Genomic DNA, 22,989 nt, shown 5'->3' on the forward strand with positions numbered 1-22,989 from the left:
TAGAAATGCCACCATGTTTTTAGAGGATCTCCTAGCGGTCATCCATTGGGGGACCATATGGATTGGCTTGTAATTTAATGCAACTCTAGAGATTGCCTAAGAATGAACAAATTTGTCAAGGCTTGAAATCTCAACTAAGACTAACAATTGTCACTTATTAGGATCAGAATTTAAAATAATACATCTCTGACCAAAAATAGATTCTGAATCAATGAATCTTTCAGTTAGTAAGCTTAGTAGATCTAGAACAATTTTTACATGCAAATTAAGTCCTAAATTACCATTGTTGTGTAAAAGTCACTCCTGAAGTGAACATAGCATCTTCTGCTTCAGGTAAATTTGTGTATGTTAACTATCCATCACATTTCACAAAGGTTTAAAGTAATGCATAAAAATACATGCAATACAGAAGAATAGTACAAGGGGAGAACCAACAAACCATTAAAATACACACTTCAGGGCTTCCCTGGTGGTGCAGTGGTTAAGAATCCGCCTGCCAGTGCAGGGGACACAGGTTCGATCCTGGTCCGGGAAGATCCCACATGCTGCAGAGCAACTAAGCCCGTGTGCCACAACTAGTGAGCCCGTGCGCCACAACTACTGAAGCCCGTATGCTTAGACCCCGTGCTCTGCAACAAGAGAAGCCACCGGAATGAGAAGTGCAAGCACCACAACAAAGAGTAGCCCCCGCTTGCTGCAACTAGAGAAAGCCCGTGTGCAGCAACGAAGACGCAACACAGCCAAAAAAAAAAAAAAAAAAAAAATTGAAATACACACTTCACGTTTTTAAGGTACATGCCTTTCAATGCGTCCAGCAGTTTAGAATGTAAAGGGTTCTCAGATTATCTGGTTGAGCTCTTGCAATTTGTAACAGAAGAAACTGGGACACGAAGAGGTGAGTTTCCCAAGTTACACAGGGAGGGCTGACAGGGCTATAAAGGGTACCATCGCTGATTCTACTGCACAAAGCCTCTGACCACCCTCCCCCACCCCCACCCCATGGGCCTTCTCCTCTTCAGGCTAAATAGCCCCTTACATTGCTCTTCTCCCTTCCTCTTTAAACGTATACCTCCTCTTCTTACTTCTTAAAATGAAACATTTATAAAAATAACAGTCCAGCTATGGTCTGGCCAGCACAGTGTGTAAAGGAGCTATCTTTTTCTTTTAAAAAATCTTTTTGTTGAAGTACAACATAATACGAAAAATGCACATATGTGTTCACATTGATGAATTGTCACAAACCCAACACACCTTTATAACCAGCATCTAGATGAAGAAACAGAACATTACCTGAAGCCCAGGAATTTATATATATATATATGCATGGTAAATATATGTCATAAATTTTATGTAAATATAACAAAGACTGCAGTAATTCTGTGAGGCAGTTAATCACACTACTGACCTAAGTCAACCAAAAACCCCTAACCTAACTCTTCCCTAGCTGTGACTATGTCTGTTTAATAAAGCTTTACCATTTGATCTTTTAATCTCCATCAAGGACAATCTTAATCAGTATGGGTCCATGCTTTCTTATACCTGTTTTCTTTTTTTCACTTCATTACAAAATCTAGTTGTCATTCAGTACATTACCTGCCCTTTTAGTTTTGTGTCAGCAATAATTGACTTCATTTCTTTCTTTCTTTCTTTCTTTTTTTAGTGTGTTCACAATGTTTTATTTGTATATGATTTCATCAGCTAATGGATGAGGCAGAATGTACCACTGCAAACCCTGCCCCATTCACTGCCTTCCAGCAGTTTCTCTCCAGCATGTAATGACACGTATTGAAGGAAAGGAATTCCCACTCTTATATTTTTACCCAGTATAAGCTCACTGATGACCTATGGTGACCACTGATGATAGGGTCTATCTTCCAAAACACAGCTTTCCTAACCTCTGCATTCATAGGCTTTCTGGTTATACATAACCATATAATCAGCTATACATTACTGCTCAAGGCTTTTCCACATAGAATGTACCAGGTTTTCCCTATGTGTTTTTTGTGCCATAAAATAAGATGTAATTGGCCACTGCAGGCATAACCACATTCAGCACATTCATGAGGTTTCTCTCCTGCACAAACTTTCTGTTATGTCCTGAGGGTGCACCTCTGGCATCTGAGTGTTCCATAAGGACTACATTCCTATCTGTGAGGAGCCCACTGATGTGTAATGATGAGTGAGGGGTCGCAGAAGGCATCTGCACAGTTACCATGTTAACAGGGCTTTTCCCCTGCAGGAGTTCACTAGTATCTAATAAGCTGTGACCCTTTATGGAAGGATATTCCACCTTCACTGAATCTACTTCTTTCTCTCTTGTGCGTGTCCCCTTGTGTTTAATCAGGCATGGCATGTGGGAGAAAGCTTTCCCACACTCGTTGCATCCATAGAGCCTCTCTCCCGTGTGAGTTCTTTGATGGACAATGAGCATTGTCTTTGTAGTGAAGGCTTTCCCACAGTCACTGTATCCATAGGGGTTCTCTCCTGTGTGAATTCTCTGATGTTTAATGAGTCCTGATTTCTGTGAACAAGATTTTCCACAGTCAATACATGTATACAGGGAGTCTTTCCTGTATGAAATCGCTGATGCGCTATGAGGCATGCCTTCTGGCTGAAGGCTTTACCACATTCAGTGCATCCATAGTGTTTCTATCCAGTGTGAGTTTGTTAGTGTATAATAAGACTGCCCTTCTGTGTGAAACTTTTTCCACATTCACTACATATATGAGATTTCTCTCCTGTATGAACTTTCTGATGCAAAATGAGCTGTGATTTTCTGGAGAAACCTTTCCCACACTCATTGCATACATGGGGTTTTTCTCCTCTTTTGTTTCTCTGATGTATAATGAGCTCTGCCTTCCTGCAGAAGGCTTTGCCACATTCAGTACAGTCATAGGGGTTCACTTCTGTACGAGTTCTCCAGTGTTCAGTTAGCTTGAACTTTCTGTAGAATGCTTTCCCACATATACTGCATACATGGGGTTTATTTCCCATATGAGTCTTCTGATGTTCAGTAAGCTGAAATTTCCTGAGGAAGGCTTTTCCACACTCACTGCACACATAGGGTTTCTCTGCTTTGTGAGTTCGCTGATGTTCAATGAGCTTGAACTTGTTGGAGAAAGTTTTCCCACACACACTGCATCCATGGGGTTTCTTTCCTGTATGAATTCTCTTATGTTCGTTGAGCCAAGACTTCTTGAGGAAGGCTTTCCCACATTCGGTACATTCGTGGGCATTCTCTATTTTGTGTATTTGCTGATGTTTAATTTCAGTATAAGTTTGCTCATGATTAGCATGGAGAAAGGATCTCCCATCTCCATTAAACTCAGCAGGCTCCTTTTTAATCACAGCTTCTACTCTGGTTGATTACATCTGAATATGATTTCAAAGTTTTCCTGTGTAAATCAACTACAGCATGATTTGGCCTTAAAGGAAAACAACTTTTGCTCTGACAAATAATATTCCCAAATGCATTCTGTTCATAACACTGTTCCATCCTCTTCAGCATATTTTGGTTTTGCCGGTGCGGCTGCACATGATCATCCACTTTCTCAATTTCTGGATGGGGGTGACTATGAACTTAATCTTCTAAGGTCTGTGGTGGTTCTCTTTGTTCCAGGTTTGCTAACTTGATACCCCACTGACACAGGTGATTCTCCAGCATCATGTCTCGGTACAGGTCCTTCTGAGCAGGGGTCAGGAGCTCCCACTCCTCCCAGGTGAAGTCAACAGCCACATCCTCCAGTGTCAGTGATCCCTGAATTCCTCTTGATCACACTCCCATCTCCTAGTGGCTATACTTAATTTGTGAATTCTTTCATTTCAGGTCCTCTCAATAAGCAATTTCTTATTAGGATTAATCCAATGAGAAAAACTGTATAATATCTCAAGCTTATTCAAGACTTTATGCCTCCAATTTTTAAAAAAAAATTCTATCATTATATAATTGGTATTATATATCTGTTTGTGATTTTAAAACTCTTTGGTCTATGAACATTCGCATCTTAAGTGCCTTTATTGACTAATAAAGTCTTGACTTCTGCAATGCATTCAGTATCAAGAACACTTTCATTAAAATAGTCTTCACCTATGCCCATGTTCTTAACCCCTCTTCTCTCCTTTTCTATATCTCCTTCCTCTCCACCTTTGGATCAACTAAACTATACTTTAATATTGGTGATGCACTTGCGTGGTAGCCCAGTCCCAGCCCACCTGGTGAAACACAGACTGATTCAGCCTGAGCACTCCCAAGCTTCCCAATACCCTGGTGGCACAGGATGAAACCAGAAAGTATTGAGATTACACACTGCTACATTTCTCCTAAAAATCTCCTAAAATCTCCTAAAATTTTTTGAACACCCACGCATGTGTAATAATGATTAAACTCAATTGTCTGGGACTTCCCTGGTGGTACAGTGGTTAAGAATCTGCCTGCCAATGCACGGGACACGGGTTCAATCCCTGGTCTGGGAAGATCCCACATGCCACGGAGCAACTAAGCCCATGCGCCACAGCTACTGAAGCCCGCGTGCCTAGAGCCCGTGATCTGCAACAAGAGAAGCCACTGCAATGAGAAGCGTGTGCACTGCAACGAAGAGCAGCCCCCACTCGCCGCAACTAGGGAAAGCCCATGCACATCAACGAAGACCCAACGCAGCCAGAAATAAATAAAATTTTAAAAAAAATTATAACTGAAAAAAAACCTCAGGTGTCTTTGGTATTTTGCCAACCTTGGAACATATAAAACCTGTAACCTTACACGTATTTTTCCTTTTCTGTTGTTATTATGAAATGTACCAAGATAGGAGGACATAACGTATTCTATTTGACAATTGGTTTACAACCTCCAAATATTCAGGCATATGAAATGTGGGCTTCTGTCTCTCGTCTTGCTTCAGGCCCTCAGAATGTTAGGGCCGGGCTGGAAGGCGGCGGTCCCGTCTCTGCTCCTGCTGCTGTCTGCAGACCCTCGGTCCCCACGTGGTAGGCTCAGGGCTACCACAAGCACTAGGCTTTGGTCCAGGACCCAAAGACAGGCCATCAGTCTCAGTCCTAGTTCCAGGATGGTCTCAGGGAAAGGACTCTGATGGGCCAGCTGAGGTCAGGTGACCATTGATGGCAGAAGAACCATCAAGTGTGGCCATAGGGTAGAGTCCTGTGATGATCTTGTAGTGACGACGAAAAGGGGATGGGCATTGCTGGGCTGACAATCCCCACCTTGTCCAATATGCTTTGACAGAATATAGTTGTTTTATTTTGTTCAGCAGACCTTTCTTCTTAGCGGTTTCAAGTCGTACATTTACCTGTATTTAGAATAATGTATCTTTTCTAACTGAGCATGATTTCCAGAGGAGAAACTTCCCAAACCTAAGTTACAAGATGGGTGGCCATACAGCCCAGTTTGCTCAGAACAGTTTTGATTTATGCCTGTTGTCCCACTGTAATTATTAATAGTGCCCCTTTTCAGTCAAAGATATTCTGGTTTAGATGAGCGTTCATACGCTCAGCGTGCCTCTGATTATAAGTGGTCTTTTGTTCGGTGAGCATGAATGTTAATATATATTCCTGATTGGTCCATGTGGAGCCTTCCTCCCAGACACATTTGGCCATCATTTGGTCCCAGCAACTACTAGAGGCCAAGCAGTGTCCTACATAATGGAGTTGGAGTTGAGTAAGAAACCCTGTCCCGAAGGAGCCCATGGCCCTACTAGGAGAGAGAACACAAATTAGGTCGGTATAATACAGCCTACGAAATCTGGTGTGAACAGAGCAGGGAAGAAACTCTGCTGAGGAAATGTGGAAAGACCCAGAAACGATGAAACATAACCCCATAAAGGATGGACCAGGTGACATGAACCTCAAAATTGCTGACTCTGGCATATTAGCTTGTGCCTCTTCTTTTTATCAGCTGCATAATCCAAAGCTGAGAAGTTCATCATCACACAGATGACTGCTGAAAGGAGAGTCCCATCAGGATGCCTTTCTGACAGTGAATCTGGGCCACCTCATCCAAGGTCAGTCCTGCACTAGGTGTCTCACTGCCTGCAGCTAGAGGAGCAGACCGGCATGTGCTGTGCCACGTGTGAGGACACCAGAATGTCCTCACGTCCCTGTGAGACTTCACAGTCGGGAATCCCCCCGAGGCTGCTCTAGAACCAAGGCGGCCACATGAGCTGTGCACAGCATCCAGTCAGGAGACCTGGGTTCCAGAACCAGCCCTGCCGCCTACCACCAAGCAAATCACTTAATCCTTCCAGCCTTAATTTATATGGCAAAGGAAAGTGTGAACCTAAACAATCCACAGTGTTTCTTCTGGCCCTAAAACTTTTGTTTGTTGTATAGTCATCCCACTACAAATTCTTAAATCAAATGATCTCTAATTAGCTAATTTGAGAAGATTCTTTCAGAAAAGTCAGAGCTACTTTAAAATAGTTTCTCCTTTTTATATGCATTTGGTGTAACCACAAAGACTTTTCTACCGATAAAACCTCTACCCAAGGCCTCTGCATTTTGAATCCTTCGTGGTAGACGTGGGAGAAACCAACCACTGTTGTAGTTTGTACCGCTTTGTAGACCAGTATAGTTCTGACTCTCACTGTCCTGAAACCACCCTGTGTTGGGCATAAGGGCCATAAATAATTTCATAGTCTAAACTTTGGGATTTTTCTGCCTCCTCAGACTCAATCTCAGGAAAGCCTTTCAAATCCCTCACTCTGTCCTAACGTCAAGAGTTGGATGGGACTTCCCTGGTGGTCCAGTGGTTAAGAATCCGCCTTCCAATGCAGGGGACACGGGTTCGATCCCTGGTCGGGGAACTAAGATTGCACATGCCGCAGTTCAACTAAGCCGGCGTGCCGCAACTACTGAGCCCACGCCCCGCAACTACTGAGTCTGTGTGCTGCAACTAAGACCCGACACAGCCAAATAAATAAATAAATATTTTAAAAAAAAGAGTAGGAGGCAGAGTGTGTGAGTGTGACTCACTGCCTGTCCTCCTTTACCCTCTCGCTACACAGCTGCTTCTTTCCTCCTCTTGGTAGAGCCTTCTCTGCTCTGTCCAGCTAGGCTTTCTTTCTTGATCTCTCTCCCACTCCCCTCTCTCCTTCCTTCACTCCTTCTCTCTCTGTCTCTCTCTCTGTCTCTCTCTCAGTCTCTCTCTCCCTCTCCAGCCCCCAACTTTAACAGCTTTTCTTGTGTTTATTGGCCATTTGTATTTCCTTTTTTGAACGTCTTCATGATCTTTGGCTATTGCGTTCAACTTATTAAACAATAAACACAAGGAGTATAAAAAATGATACACAACACCTAGGCACTCACCACCTGGCTGAAGAAAACAGTTGAAGCCCTCCATGTACTCTCCCCCCAGTCTCATCAGCAGCCCTTGTCATCCCTAAGAGGTAACTGTGACCCTGAATTGTGAAATCATATGGTCCATGTATCTCTTTATATTTTATTACACATATATGTTTCTCTGCTATTTCTCTTTTTTTAAATTAATTAATTAATTTTATTTTATTTATTTTTGGCTGCTTTGGGTCTTCGTTGCTGCATTCAGGCTTTCTGTAGTTGTAGCGAGCGGGGGCTACTCTTCATTGCAGTGCACAGGCTTATTGCGGTGGCTTGTCTTTTTGCAGAACACTGGCTCTAGGCGCGCAGGCTTCAGTAGTTCTGGCACACGGGCTCAGTAGTTGTGGCTCGCGGGCTCTAGAGCTCAGGCTCAGTAGTTGTGGCACATGGGCTTTGTTTGTCCATGGCATGTGGGATCCTCCCGGACCAGGGCTTGAACCCATGTTCCCTGCATTGGCAGGCGGATTCTTAACCACTGCCCCACCAGGGAAGCCCCTCTGCTATTTCTTTTTGCTTGTGGCTATATCTGCAGCAATTTGCATCATGAGAAAACAGATTCTGTAGAACCATGCTTTTGTTGAGATAGCTAAACCCATCGCTCTTACTTAGTCTACCTTCTTGGTCGTAAGTGTAGGTAGGTAGTTTTTGTCTGGGGAAAAAAGTTGGTGACTATGGTGAAAAGATAGTTCTCAGACCATGACACAGTAGACAAGGGACACGATGTCCACCTCACAGGGATGCGAAGGAGCGTGTGCTATGAAACCTCTCCCTATACTGGTTCTCAGCGTTACACGTGTCTTTCCAATACAAGAAAAAAGAGCAAGATGGGACACAGGACACTGCTTACACTGAACTGTCTGTCTCCAGTTCATACATTCTTTCATTCATCCCATCCATCCAACCAATAGATGTTTACTGAGGACGCATCATAAGTGCTAGGCACTGAGCTAAGTAAGCGCTGGGGAACAGAAACAAAAAAGACATAATCGCTGCCCGCTCATAGTTGAGTTACGGAAAGAGACAAGCAATCATAATAGTCACAGCTGAGAGTTGCTGAGCATTTACTGTTTGCCAGGCACCGTGCTAAGCACTCACTTGTCTCAGTTAGTCCTCCTGCGAGACACGTAGAAGCAGAAATAAGATAGCACCTATGTAAAAATGGAAGAGGAGAAAAAGAAAGTCATTTAAGATCACACAGCCAGTAGATGGTGGAGCTGGGATTTGAGCTTTGGCCACGTGACCCAGAGCCTATGTCTTTACCATCTTCAGCAGGTGTCTCTGGAGAAAATCAGTAATGGCGGCTAAGTGAGGGAACGGCTACGACAGAGGAGTGAGAGGTGGCCTGGGACACTGACATCTGCAACGCAAAATTGAAAAGGGCTTGGGGATGAGGCCCAGCGAGGCCTCTGTGGAGCGAAGGGCAGCTCTTCTCTCTGCGCAGACACGTGATTCCGTCCTCGCCCGACAGACGCTTCAGGTTTCACTTTACTTTCATTAGTTTGGTGTTGGGACACTATAAATAAACTAGTTTTGAGGGTTGGGGAAAAGGCATCCCCCAACTTACTAACTTTGGGCAATAGCGAGGTTCCCTGTTTGTAAAACACAGGGGGCGTGGTTCTTGCCAGGTGTCAGTCGGCGGATACCCGAGGGCCTAAGAGCTGCAGGGGAATTTCTCCTTTTTAAAAGGAACTCAGGAAAGCAGGCTGAGCTGTGTGGTCCAGCCAGACCCTCACGAAGCACATGAGGCTCTTTCCCTCACCTTTCTCTACTATGCCTTGGTGTGAAGTCAGAGTGTCCCGCTACTAAACCAACAGACGGTTAGAAGTCACGAGAAGCGAGACTTCCCTGGTGGTGCAGTGGTTAAGAATACGCCTGCCAATGCAGGGGACGTGGGTTCGATCCTTGGTCGGGGAACTAAGATCCCACATGCCACGGGGCAGCTAAGCCCACGTGCTGCAACAAAGCGAAAAGAAAGAAATCACAAGAAGCAAGAGGTGGCAAGTTAATAAAAGAGCGAGTCATGGAAGGTTTGAATATGAGGACTCATGGACACCAGGGTAATGACATCTGTGGGCCATACCGTGGACATGGCCCCCCAACGCTGCCTCACCTTTACTGGGCTTCAGTCTTCCTCTGGAGAGACCCCTCCCCAGGAAACGAGGAGTTAACCTTTAGTTGCTAAAATGAGCTTAGATGACAGCAACAGGCCCCCAAGTCTTCTGCCTCTTTGCAAGTGGGCTTCGATTACTGCAATTTATAGGAACAGTTCTCTGTTTCACATTAGTCAGGAAAATAACCGCAGCCTCAGCCTCTCACAAGGAAAATTCCACTTGTACTCTGAGTCCTGTACATATGCACGTCCACTATGATTATAGCATACATCCCTGTAAATGCAAGTTAAGGCTCTGTTGATACCTTGCAAACAGATAAGCTTACTTCTTTCCCTTTGGTAGCACTTAATGTTAAACAGTGGACTTGATTCCTAGCAAGAACTATATCCAGTAAAGATCCTTTGTGCTTCCCTTGCAGGGGGTGCTGGTTCAATCCCTGGTCAGGGGAATTAAGATCCCACATGCCGTGGGGTGTGGCCAAAAAGTTAAAAAAAAAAAAAACTTGGCGATGTTCTATTTAAATGCTTCTTTTAAAGTCAAGAGTTTGAAAAAGTTCCTGGCCTGAAGTCACATTGTTTTAGAAATCACGTTTTTAAACATCTTAAAAAGCCGTGTCTTTTTTTAATGTATAATTTAAATACTGCATGCAAATTAGGAATAACAATAACTCTACTATTAGGAATAGTAGAGGACAATAGGACAGTAGTAGGAAAAGGTGGACAAGTCAGAGAGAGAAACATATTCAGTGGGAAAATGACAATCACATTGTTCTATATAAACCACTGGTTTTTCTTTCTTTACAGTGAAGTGAGAGAATTGAGGAGCGAGAAACAATTTCTCAGTTGTTTAAGCAGCTATGTTGTGATCAATCTAGGTGGACACTTCTCGCATTACTTAACCAGCATTTAAAGCTTCAAAAAGAAAAATAAATAAATAAATAAATAAATAAAATAAATCTTCAAAAAGACAATAAAACCACTGAGGGGAGCATCCGATAGGAGGTTTTGAAAGAGGTTTTACCAGGAGTCTTGGTGATGTGATCCAATCTGGAAAAGTTGGGAGAGGCGTCAAAATGAGTTAGAAAAGTGTGTTATTAAATCTCAGGAGAGACAAGTGTGTCTGGCCTCATTTTGTTCCCCAGCACCGCGAGTGCAGAGCTCCTGGGAGATCAGGGAGGGCTCCGAGAAGCATTTCCTACCAGCTGCCATCAGTGTAAATCAGATGCTGTCACTCCGTCCAGGCTTACCAGGTCTGGACCGTGCTCTGTGCTCTGGCATCACCTGCAGATGGTCTCTCGTTTCTATCTTAGCCTCTGATTTGATACCCTTGTCTTACTCTGTCCAGGGCCCTAGCGTTACCCTGGCTTTTGCTATTTTCCAACTGCTTTCTTGTTGGGTGTCTTTTCTTGCTTCCCTCGCCTGGATTGCTTGATCTCGGGCTTGATTCAGAAGGAAGACAAATAATACGAAACGATGATGATTGTGGAAGAACAAAGTGCTGTGGGAAAACCTGGGAAGCGGCAAAATCGGGAGAAAATAATCAGAGATGTGAAAGTGCCCGGAACCTTGAGATGGTTTTGTAGATGGGGCTGGAAAGGTAGTGTGGAGCCAAAGGTGGAGATCTTGCACTTGTACTAAGAACTGTGGACTTCATTCTCTGAGGGAGATGTTAAAGCATGGCAATGACTTGATTAGATTTGTTCAGAAAGATGGGCTTGGGACTTCCCTGGTAGTCCAGTGGGTAAGACTCTGCACTCCCAATGCAGGTGGCCCGGGTTCCATCCCTCGTCGGGGAACTAGATCCCACATGCATGCCACAACTAAGAAGTCCGCACGCCACAACTAAGAGTCCACACGCTGCAACTAAGAAGTCTGCATGCCACAACGAAGCTCCCATGTGCTGCAACTAAGACCCAGTGCAGCCAAAATAAATAAATAAACACATAAATAAATATTTTTAAAAAATAACGAAAGATGGGCTTTACCAAGACTGACTGATTTCTGACATCTATGCCTCCCGGTCCTACTTGAGACCTCCATGCTGTTATAGGAACAACAGCCCCCGAACTGGTCTCCCAAGTTGCCAGTTGCTCTCCTGGGTTATCTTATTCTGCTATAATTTCTAAAACACTGTTCTGATTATAGAGAACCATGTATAAAGTAAATATTGAGCAGAGTCCAAATTACCTTTGAATGCCATATTGAAGTCCGACAAACCATCTCTCCAGAAGTCCAACAACAGCATTAAAACACAATATTTTTTTCTTCCAGCATGGGGATAGATTGCACTTTCTTATGTCCAGCACTACCTAAGGTAGTTTTTTTTGCATTTAGAAGCCATTTTGGTGGGGAAATGTATTTTTAAACACTTCTTCTATGAAAGACAAGCAAGAAAGAATTGAAACTGTGGAAGAGGGAAAAGAATTTTCCCTCTACCCTTCTGAGTTCTTGGCTAAGACCCCTGCAACAAAAGGCAGATTAACAAGAGAAAAGCACACAGAAGTTTATTAACATGTGTACCTCAGGTATACCTGGGAGAAACCCAGGGAAAAATGAGAAACTCTCCAAGGTGGCTTAGAACTCCAGCTTAAACACCATCTCGAGCTACAGACAAAAGAAAGAAAGGTGTGGGGTAGAAGAGTTTTGGAAGGTTACCTGGAAAAGCACCGTAAACATGAGTGAGGCTTGTTATGCAGGTCTGAGTCCAAGCTTTCTCCCTGGATAAGGGTCTAAAGTTATCTAGGGGAATTAGCCTTTGTCTTTTCTGGTAGGGAGGTGAGGAGGGACAACTTTGCAGATTTACATCCTGCTTTTAGGCAAATAAGGGGAGGGCAGGGAGCTTTTCCGGTATCTTCTTTTTCCAATTGCCTTCAGCTCAAAATAATCCTTAGAACAAAATAGCATGTTTTAGGGTGGCAGGTTCTGCTACCCTTCAAGACTAACAGAGGACACAACAGATTTGCATCTTCCCCTCTTGTACACACTCCAGGCGCATGCTATGGAAAGGGTGGCACGGAACATCACCCACAATGCCCCCTCCATTAATTGTTTTTTCTCTTTTTTTTTTTTTTTTGCTAAGCACCGATAATTCAATAGGAAGGAATTAAGCACAGATATGATAGTATTTTGCTGACGTAGCTCAAATGGATGGGTCAAGGTGTCCACATGCCTGCACTCGAGGCCCTTAGCAGTGCCATCCAGAGCTGGGAGGGCAAAGAAGGTACCTGGGTGCCACTCTGTGCCACCGATTCACGTGGAACTCCAAGCGTTCTAAAACTTCTAAATTCAAACATGGTCTTCCAGGTCTTTACGAAGGTACATTTTTCAAGTTAGGAGGCTATAGCATATACTTTTTAAATAGTTTGTTACTCTGATTTATAACTTTTAGCTGTTGAGACACAGGGCATATGACCCTCTGCCTGCCCTCTTGCTCTGGCCCGTGAATGTCAGGGTGGCTGGCTGTGTATTCAGCACATTCTCCTGAGTCAGAGGGAGAAGCAGCGGGGGGTTTGCCACTCGACCGCACAGCACAAACGTCTTCAAATCATGGTTGGGATGCTCTGTGGCCGTTCTCACCACCTCTTCCCCATACCTCCCCGGCTCCTCCATCCCCCCTCTTCTAGATCCTGTTATGCTGCAAGGAAACCCTAATGCTCATTACGTCATTAGGTAGGGAATTTAGATTTCTGCATGGCATTTTGCTTTTTAGACCTTTGCTACTCAAAGTGTGGTCCGCAGGTCCTCAGCCTCAGCCCTGGAAGCGGGGTGGAAATGCAGACTTTCAGCTGCTGAGGGGCAGTATTCACTCACTATTCCTTGGAATCCTAAGGAACGCATTTGGAGGAGAGGCAATCAGTGCTATAGGTAATCCTCAGGCAGGGAAGATGATGAGAGAACAGAAGGCCAGGGCTTGGGCCTTGGAGAAGAATAGGAAAACAGAGAAGGAATGGTGAGAAAAGCAGAAACAAATCCAGGACGGCAGCACAGCAGTGAAAGCCTGAGAGAAGAGAGTTTCCCACCAGGTCCCAGAGCCACCAGGCCTGGCTGTCTCGTTCAGCAGGGGGACCCTGAGGCTTGGCAGTTAGGGGACAGAGTACAACAGCCAGGTGTGTTCGGAGGGGCTTGTCTTATAGGGCCAGAGGGCAGGGGAAGGTGACAAGAATCTGAAAGTGGTGAGAAAAAAGAATGAAATAAGTAAGGAAATAGAGAGGAATTCAGTCTACTTTTAAGAGACGAAACAGCTAGGAAATGTCCCACACACATCTGAGTGATGAAGGGACCACGGTGACAGCACAGCAGCCCCAGTGCTTTGGGGGAGGCAGAGAAGGATCTTTGGCAGAGGGTGACAACCCAGCCAGTGTCAAAGAAAAACCAGAGCCGGACACCAGTTAAAGGGATAAAAACAGATTTTATTTGGGACTATTGCAATAGGGCAAAAGATGCCTCAGTATAGAACAGGGCTCAATTCCGAATACAACATGGGCAAGTGGGAGTTGATAGCCAAGGACCAGAGTCGGGACCAGTGGATGGACAATTATGCATCCAAGGAAAATTGTTATTATGGCCAAAGGTCCTCTGGGGGATGTGGGGAGGGAGTGGTGAGGAACCCTATCAGATATGGAGGGTGGGGTTCTGCTTAAACTGACTTAGCAAGGCTCTTGCTGAAACTGGATCTTACAAAGAGGTCCATAGATGGGCCTAGAAGAAGGTTCAGGAGTCTGACTAAAGTTTGGCCAACAAAGAATCTTTATCCCTGGAGATGGAGGGACAGCTTTGGTCCCTCGCAAGGTGCAAACACCCAGCCGTCCTAGAATAACCCTGTGCACCCCACACCCCTCTCCACATCAGGCTGCCACGGCCATCGCTCTCATCTGTCTCCCTGGGCCCAGCTCCCTGGCCTTCAGAGGTGCTGCCATCTAAGCCACAGAGGGTTTCCTCGTTTCTCAGCCTCCTGGGCTAAGTAAGGACGTTCCTGGTCTGGGTGAAGACAGGAGAGGCTCCGTGGTAAGAGGCCGCACTATCTAAAAACCCATCTGGGTGCCATCTCCCTTGCCTATGGTTCTGAGACCATGGGAATCCTGGCAGTAGTGGCTTTTCCGGGGCAAGCCGGGGTCCCCCTTGGACCGCTGAGGCTTCTGCATTCCATGTTTCCTCCCCAAATCTAGCTCTTCCAGGCACCGAGGCTCTGCTCCCCACTCCCTCCCCATCATGGCAGCCCTCCTCCTTGGCCTGGTTTCCACTCTCCCACAATCACCCTCCCTCCCCTCCCACTCTTTGGCCCCGTGATCCCAATCTCTTCCTGCTCCCTCCTCTACCCTTCACAGCCCATTCGTATCTTCTCTGAAGTCTGGCAGCTCCCAGAACTTCCTCTCTCGTCCTCCAGAGTGGAGGTCTCTCCACACAACGTTCCTCATAAACGCGTGCCATCCAGCCATATCCCACTCTGCTCTGGTGGTGGAATTTAATTCTGAGATCCTAATAGCTTTGAGAGCTTAATCTGTGCCAGGCGCTCTTTGAAGTACTTTATGTATGTGGAAATTTGTCCACTGCACCAACAGTGGTGACAGTACCGGGCTGCGGGCTGCCTTGTTCCACATCCCACCTGCTGCCTCTATGAAGACATGCTTTCTCTTCTTAGCCCATGACCTCCTCCACTGGGGGAGACACAGTCTTCCGGCTGGGGAACATTGGCCCCCATGGAGGAGAAGATGCAAAAGCACCCGGCAGAATGAAGGGCCAATCGTCTTTCTCAACACAGAAAAAGCAGGAAAGTTGATATCCAAGATGTTTCTGACTTATATGTACCAGTTCCATGTGTATGTAGGAGAAAGAGGGGTTTTTGTTTTTCTTGAGTTTCAGAAGCTTAGCTTTGAATGTCAGGAGGCAAACACTTCACGTATGGAGCTCAGGCTATAAGGATGAGAGTGGCCGACAGCACCGTGATGGAGGTGGCAGGCTGGCGGGGCCGGGGGAGGAGAGTGATGGAGTGGACTCCCGGTGCGAGCGGGCCAGGGTGGAGGCTAGTGGACCTGCAGGGGATGTTGAAGAGCCCCTTGGTGCTGCGTAACCCTGCAAAGCTGGTTTCTTCTTTGGGTGGGAGTTTGGAGACCGTCCTGTGTTATCCTCCAAGGCCATGAAATCTGTCTTCATGTCTCCGAGACCATTCTCCTGTTCTCCTGGATGAACAAGCAAGGAGAGACTCAAGTGGCATCCAAAGGACGCTTGAGAAAAAGCAGGCACCGTGGCCCAGGCCAGGGCTGGGCTGCCCATGGGAGGCGGGACCTGTGAGTGGGGGACATTGGCTGCAGGCTGAATGGGCACCGGGGAAACAGCGTGTTGGGTTCCTGCTCTGCACGTGCCAGTGGGCAGCCTCTGGGCTTCCGTGTCCTGGCCGGTAAATCTTTCCTTCACGAGGTGTTGTGAGGAGGAATGCCAGGCATGGTGAGGACTCAGTGGAGACTGCTCCCTTAGACCCACTCTGGTTACTTTGTCCACACCTATTAGATGATAAGCTGGCTGAGGGCAGGTTCTTGCTCATGCTTGCTTCCCGTGACTAGCCCTGTGTCTGGCGCACAGTGGATGAATGAACAAATGAACATCAAGGAACAGGCCGTGAGGCACGCCAGCGTGAGATACCGTCTCCGCCACTGTGTTCCCTGAGCGCAAGTAAATCACTTTTCTCTGTCTTTACTAGTTTCCCCACTATTGGGGGAAGGCAATGTAACTTCCCTCTGTTTAAAATTTGTTATTAAACATTTTTGTATGAAGGTATAATTGACATATTAGTTCCAGGTGTACAATATAATGATTCAATATCTCTGTACATTGCAAAATGATCACCATAATAAGGCTAGTTACCATCTGTCACCATTATATAGTTATAAAAACTTTTTTCTTGTGATGGGGACTTTTAAGATTTAATCTCTTAGCAACTTTCAAATATGCAATGCAGTATTATTAAGTAGAGTCGCTGGGCTGTACATGGCATATGCCCAGGACTTGTTTATCTTATAACTGGAAGTTTGTACCTTTTGACCCTCCTCACCCACTTTGGCCTCCCCTTACCCCCGCCTCTGGCAGCCACCAATCTGTTCTGTATATTTATGAGCTTGGTGTGTTTTCTTTTGTTTGTCTTTTTCTCAATAGGGGTGTTATCAGGACCTAGGTGCTAATGTGCTTACAGCACACAGAGCTTCTTAGATGAAAGTTTCTATTAAACAGATGAGCTAAGCTTCAGAAAATTCCTTGACTTTGCCCCCAAATATATGATACACAGCAAGCTTGGCTTTTGTGTTTCTGACTCTGGTTTAGAGGAGAATGCAGAGCTTGTGCAATAGTTGGTTCCATCTAGCTCTTGGTTATTGATATAAAAACATAAAAACATAACTAATATTTCTGCAATGTAGTTTTCTTGACCTCTCTCTGGCCTCTGTTGTATGATGTTTTCAAAACAGCTTAATGAGAACTCTCCATATTTCTGGGGTTTCAGCCTAACAGTTCTTCTAGGGACCGAGGGAGGTCACTGAAGGGTGACAGCCTATAGGTGCTGGACCAGCAGGGAGAGGGGCGGGGCTGGGGGCGGCTGTGTGGAGGCGGGCAGGGAAGCTGCCAGCGGATGGCTGGCCCGTAGGCGGGCACGCAGCCACCTGTGTAACCACGATGGGCTCCTCGCAGTCACTCAGGTCAATACCCACGGTGTGCTGGTGGGCATCGATGCTACGGTCTAACCACACTACAGCGAGAGGGGATGCAGTAAGGGTCAGTGAGATGGCATTTAAACCCAACTTTCAAGAATAGGTAGAATTTGGGCAGGTGATCATGAGGAAGAAAGACTTCCTAACCAAATAGACGGCTGGGCACGGAGCTAGGAACGAAGTTGAAGGTGATTGCCAGAGAGAGTTTGGGCCTAAAGTGGTAGCAAAAAGAATGAAATTGGGTCATTTGTAGAGACGTGGATGGACCTAGAGTCCGTCATACAGAGTGAACTAAGTCAGAAAGAGAAAAACAAATACCGTAAATTAACGCATATATGTGGAATCTAGAAAAATGGTATAGATTTACAGGGCAGGAATAGAGACGCAGACGTAGAGAAGGGACGTATGGACACAGGGTTGGGGGGAAGGGGTGGGTGGGATGAATTGGGAGATTAGGTTTGACTTATATACACTACCATGTGTAAAACAGATAGCTAGTGGGAACCTGCTATATAGCACAGGGAGCTCAGCTCGGTGCTCTGTGATGACCCAGATGGGTGGGATGGGGGGGTGGAAGGGAGGTATAAGAAGGAGGGGATGTATGTATCCGTACAGCTGATTCACTTTGCTGTACAGAAGAAACTAACATAACAGTGTAAAGCAACTATATCACAATAAAAAAAAAAAGGGTGACACCCAACTGGAGGCGTTGTGAAGGAGGAGGCTGGCAGAGGCAACTTGGAGGGAGTGGCTTGGAGTTGGGAAGGCCGGCCACGCCAGGATGGATGATGGGACCTGGAGTATGGTGGGGACATTGGGAAAAGGACGAAGAAATACTTCGTAGACCATTACGAATGTGATACAACTTGTTTTCTGAGTCGACCTCCAGGATGAAGTTGTGAGCTGTATCACAACATGATGGGGGCCAAGTTGTTGGCGAGATTCCCTCCTCCACTCACCTCTCATCCATCTGACAAGTATTTATTAAGGGCTCCCCTTGGGCACTGGCCAGTGACTGTCATTTACTCAAAGGCGGGAGCTGCTCTCCTTAACTTCCTGTCTTGCAGGTTAGACGGGGTCAGGTTCACTGACAACAGCCCATATATTTCATATTTTCAGTGTTCAGTAGCATCTCACTCTCTGTTTGGAAATGTGAGTGACTCACAGTACTTGACAATTTTAATGTATCAAATGTATCAAACAACATCTTCACAAAAATTAAAAAACAAAATACAATCACAGAAACTTAACAGATAACGGTTTTCATTTTTCCATAGTCATTTTCATTCTCCATAGCATCTTGGTATTTTGATAATATTTCAAGGACATAGATTCAAAAAGATTCAAGGACATAGATCAAATCCAAACAGGGACCATAGAGTGAAAATACTATGGTCCCCGAAAGTCAGTCTTTTTAACTTCATAAAGTTTTAACCAAGTGCCTGAGCTCTAACGATGACAGAGGTAAGGAGCAAGCTGGCTAGTGTCTCCAGTGGAGCAGAGAGCTCCAGGGGGTTCTACTGAACTCCCCCAGGGAGCTTGGACAACCATCTACAGATCTCAAAGTGGTGACATCCACAAGCCAAGAAGGAGTCCATCTGACAAATGTCAGGGCAGCTGACATGAAGAGAAGAACAGAATAAAGAAAAACACATTCCACATCTGGGAGCGTGTAGAAGTTGAGAGCAGATTGTTTAGAGGAACAGAGAGAGAGGAATTCTCTTTACTTCTCAATCAATAAATCATTGCCACATAGTTTAAAAAAAAATGTATATATATATTTATTTATTTATTTATTTTGGCTGCACCGGGTCTTAGTTGCGGCACATGGACTTCTTAGTTGCAGCATGCAGACTCTTAGTTGCGGCATGCATGCGAGATCTAGTTCCCCGACCAGGGATCAAACCCGGGCCCCCTGCACTGGGAGTGTGGAGTCCTACCCACGAACTGCCAGGGAAGTCCCCATTGCCACATACTTTCATCTCTCCTCTCCATCAGCCATTTTTTATCTCCTTCATCCTCTCTCTAACTACATCTATACACTCTCAGTAAGCCAAAGATTTTATACGAATTTGTAGCCATTTCCACATTGTCTGAGCTCAGGCTGCTATAAGGATATAAACAACAAATATTTATTTCTCATAGTTCTGGAAACTGGGAAGTCCAAGATCTAGGCGCCAGCAGATCCGGTGTCTGCCTGCTTCCTGGTTTGCAGATGGCCTCATGGTGTCCTCACATGGTGGGGAACAGTGAGAGAGGCAAGCTCTCTTGTACCTTCTTATCAGGGTACTATCCCATCACGAGGGCTCCACCCTCAGGTCCTAATCAGCCCCCAAAGACCCCACCTCCAAATACCATTCCATTGGGAATTAGGGCTTCAACATGTGAATTTGACCTACGGTCCATAACACATATGTACAATACCAAAAATGTTGGCATTGTTCTTCCCAGGACACAAAAGTCTATCTGAGGGGGACTTCCCTGGTGGTCCAGTGGTTAAGAATCCGCCTTCCAATGCACGGGACGCGGGTTTGATCTCTGGTTGGGGAACTAAGACCCCACATACCAAGAGGCAACTAAGTCCACGTGCCGCAACTACTGAGCCCATGTGCTCTGGAGCCCGCATGCTGCAACTAGAGAGAAGCCCTCGCGTCACAACTAAGACCTGACGTAGCCAAAAATAAATAAATAAATATTAAAATAAAAAGGTCTACCTGAGATCAAATTATAAAGGAGACAAACTGTCTCTTTTGTGCCTACCTACCTTCTTTTCGGTGTGGGTGATCTTGAGGACTTCATTTGAGCTAGGTCTTAAGGATGGAATTTCTACAGCTGGCGACAGCGGGGTGGGAATTTCAGGTGAAGGGGAAAAAGTGAACAATTGCTTCTGGACTTATTTATATTCTTACGAAGGACTAAAAATCACAGAGGCTTTTCTAAATGGAAAATTTTGGACAGGTAGGGTCTTCTTGTTGTTTTCAAGAGGTCTTTCAGCATTTTTCACAGAGCAGTTAAGCCGGTATGTGAAGTATGGTGCTGACAGGGAAGGACCCAGTTCTGAGCCTCACGTGGATCATGCGGCCTTACCCAGAGAAGGTGATTCTGTTCCTGTAGGCACAGGGAGTGCCTCACACCTGCCCGGACGTGGTGACAGACCATGGTTGTGTCAGTGAAAACTCTCCCTACAATTGCAAAAATAACCCAACTCTTCAAAATATTCAAAGCACATTTCCTGCCCGTAGTAGATTTGTACAATCATCTCCTTGTCTTTTCCTTCTTGCTGCATCTCTTTTTTGTCTTGGTCAAGAACACTGCCCTACAATCCTACAGGGAAGTCGGTCTTCTAAATACACCAGGCCGGCTCTCTTCCATCTCCTGTTCTTTCTGGGTGTGGGAGTGAAGAACAGAGAACAGTCGTCTTTCAGGGCAGCATCTGGAATAACCAGCACCAGATGCAGGAATGAATCATCGTCCTCAGGGAGCCTGCCTGCATCCAAGCTGAAAGCGTCAGTAAGGAAGGCTGGCTTTATCTGCCAGCCGACTGCCTGCTATGTCACCAACAGATTCCCTTCCCAAAACTGTCATCTGTTTGCCACAGTGCCTGGAATTTCACCATGAGCTTCAATAACCGGCTTGCAAAATGTCACAGCTGGTCACTCTGCTCTTAGAAGCAGGGCTAGAATGCGTGCCCTATGGTTTTCCATGAGCTGGCAGGGTCTTCATGGCGAAAGCGGGCTCACAAATGATTTGTTTGGGACAACAAATTCATTCAACAGGCATCTGTACTAACTGGCTGAGGGAGGGCTTTTCGCACGTGTCACCCCCCCCCCCCATTTGACATGCTACCCTTGAAGGCTGGTATAGGTGTCCCTGTATCAAAAATGAAGGGATCGAGGCTTCAACAGGTTTTGAGCACCTCTGTGGTGGCCAGGTGCCTGACCACGGAGCCCCACTTCAGGTGCACCCGACTTCATTGCCTCTGGGCTTTTCCCCAAAGCCACTGAATCTTGGCAGCCTCCAACCCTGGGGGATGGCCTTGCTCTTTGCATCTCTGTCAACAGGTTTTGTTTTTTTTTTTAACATCTTTATTGGAGTATAATTGCTTTACAATGGTGTGTTAGTTTCTGCTTTATAACAAAGTGAATCAGTTATACATATACATATGTTCCCATATCTCTTCCCTCTTGCGTCTCCCTCCCTCCCACCCTCCCTACCCCACCCCTCTAGGTGATCACAGAGCACTGAGCTGATCTCTCTGTGCTATGCAGCTGCTTCCCACTAGCTATCTATTTTACGTTTGGTAGGGCATTTACCCTGAGAAAACCATAATTCAAAAAGAGTCATGTACCAAAATGTTCATTGCATCTCTATTTACAATAGCCAGGACATGGAAGCAACCTAAGTGTCCATCATCGGATGAATGGATAAAGAAGATGTGGCACATATATACAATGGAACATTACTCAGCCATAAAAAGAAACGAAACTGAGTTATTTGTAGTGAGGTGGATGGACCTAGAGTCTGTCATACAGAGTGAAATAAGTCAGAAAGAGAAAAACAAATACCATATGCTAACACATATATATGGAATCTAAGGAAAAAAAAAAAAGGTCATGAAGAACCTAGTGGTAAGATGGGAATAAAGACACAGACCTACTAGAGAATGGACTTGAGGATATGGGGATGGGGAAGGGTAAGCTGTGACAAAGTGAGAGAGTGGCATGGACATATATACACTACCAAATGTCAATAGGTTTTTTAAGAAAGGTACTGACCTGGGGAGAGGAGTCCCAGGCCGGCAACTGTTAGCTGAGATGTCAGACGTATAATGGAAATGTTGGTGATCATCTCAGGTATTCAGTTATGATACTGAAAAAATTAGTGCTGTGTTTTACTAATGAGTAATTTGGAAGCTTTAATAAACTGTAGCCATAAACCCAGTTTATTATTAATAATCCAGTAATTAACCTTAGACACATTAATCTAATGTTAGAGATTTAACAAAAGGCAAAGGAAACTCTGTTTTGTGACTCTCCGTTCCATCACATGAGGGGCGATGGGGGATGATCTCAGGTGAAGTTTTTTCCTTTGATGGCTCAGTATCTCTATCTGTAAAGAGGGGATAATCATGTAAACTGTGCAACATTCATTCATTTCTTCATTCATAATTCATTCATCAAATAGTCACTGGACCCTTAACTCTGAGTCAGGCACATGCTTGTTCCCAAGAGTAAACAAGACAAATAAGGATCTCCCTATTGTGGAGTTCACATTCTGGTGGGGACTCAAGAACTCTTCTGAGAAAAATAGCTGAAATGCCACTGGCCAAGAAAGAGCTCCACAGTTCAAGACACCGAGAGACAGTTTAAACCTTAGTGAAAGCACTCTTTGCTATGTCTCCCTAGTTTCTAAGAAAAGCCTTCTAGGAACAAACACCAAATGCCTCAATAAAATGTTGATGAATAAAGGAATGCTCTTTGGAACAGTGCAAGGTTTTAAAGCATTTCAGAGGGTCAGTGACCACATGCTTGTCTCTTCATTTTGTGAAGAGCCCACTGGCTAAACCAAATCCACAAAGGACAAGGCAGCCTGTCTCTATCCAAACTCTTGCCTAAGAAGATGCTTAGCACTTGAATCATCCCACTATTTTACCTTACTACATATTTGGAGTTGGGCTATCTTTATTTCTTCTCTGGAGTGAATATCTATCTATCTATCCATCTGCCCATTTATCTCCTAATTTCAGCAAAGTCATCTGTCAGAGCCATTTAATTCCCCTGAGTGTCTTCTTTTAATCTGGAAGAAATTTTCTTTTAGTTACCCCTTATCACCGAGATC

The 22,989-nt window shown here is 45.1% G+C and overlaps 1 long non-coding RNA gene across 5 annotated transcripts in view; it reads right to left on the reverse strand.

Moving 5' to 3' along the window:
- LOC309635925 overlaps window positions 1–22,989 on the reverse strand; it is a 59,451-nt gene that overhangs the window by 34,714 nt on the left and 1,748 nt on the right. For 4 of the 5 annotated variants that reach the window (XR_014249108.1, XR_014249109.1, XR_014249110.1 and 1 more), the window contains one exon: window positions 22,066–22,260. This is a non-coding gene — a long non-coding RNA (uncharacterized lncRNA). Of the gene's footprint in view, window positions 1–21,926; window positions 22,261–22,989 lie in introns of those variants that run through there. The other variant, XR_014249107.1, reaches the window with a different exon arrangement.

This window comes from Balaenoptera borealis (genome assembly GCF_965194805.1).
Source record: "Balaenoptera borealis genome assembly, chromosome: 10".
NCBI lineage: Eukaryota > Metazoa > Chordata > Mammalia > Artiodactyla > Balaenopteridae > Balaenoptera > Balaenoptera borealis.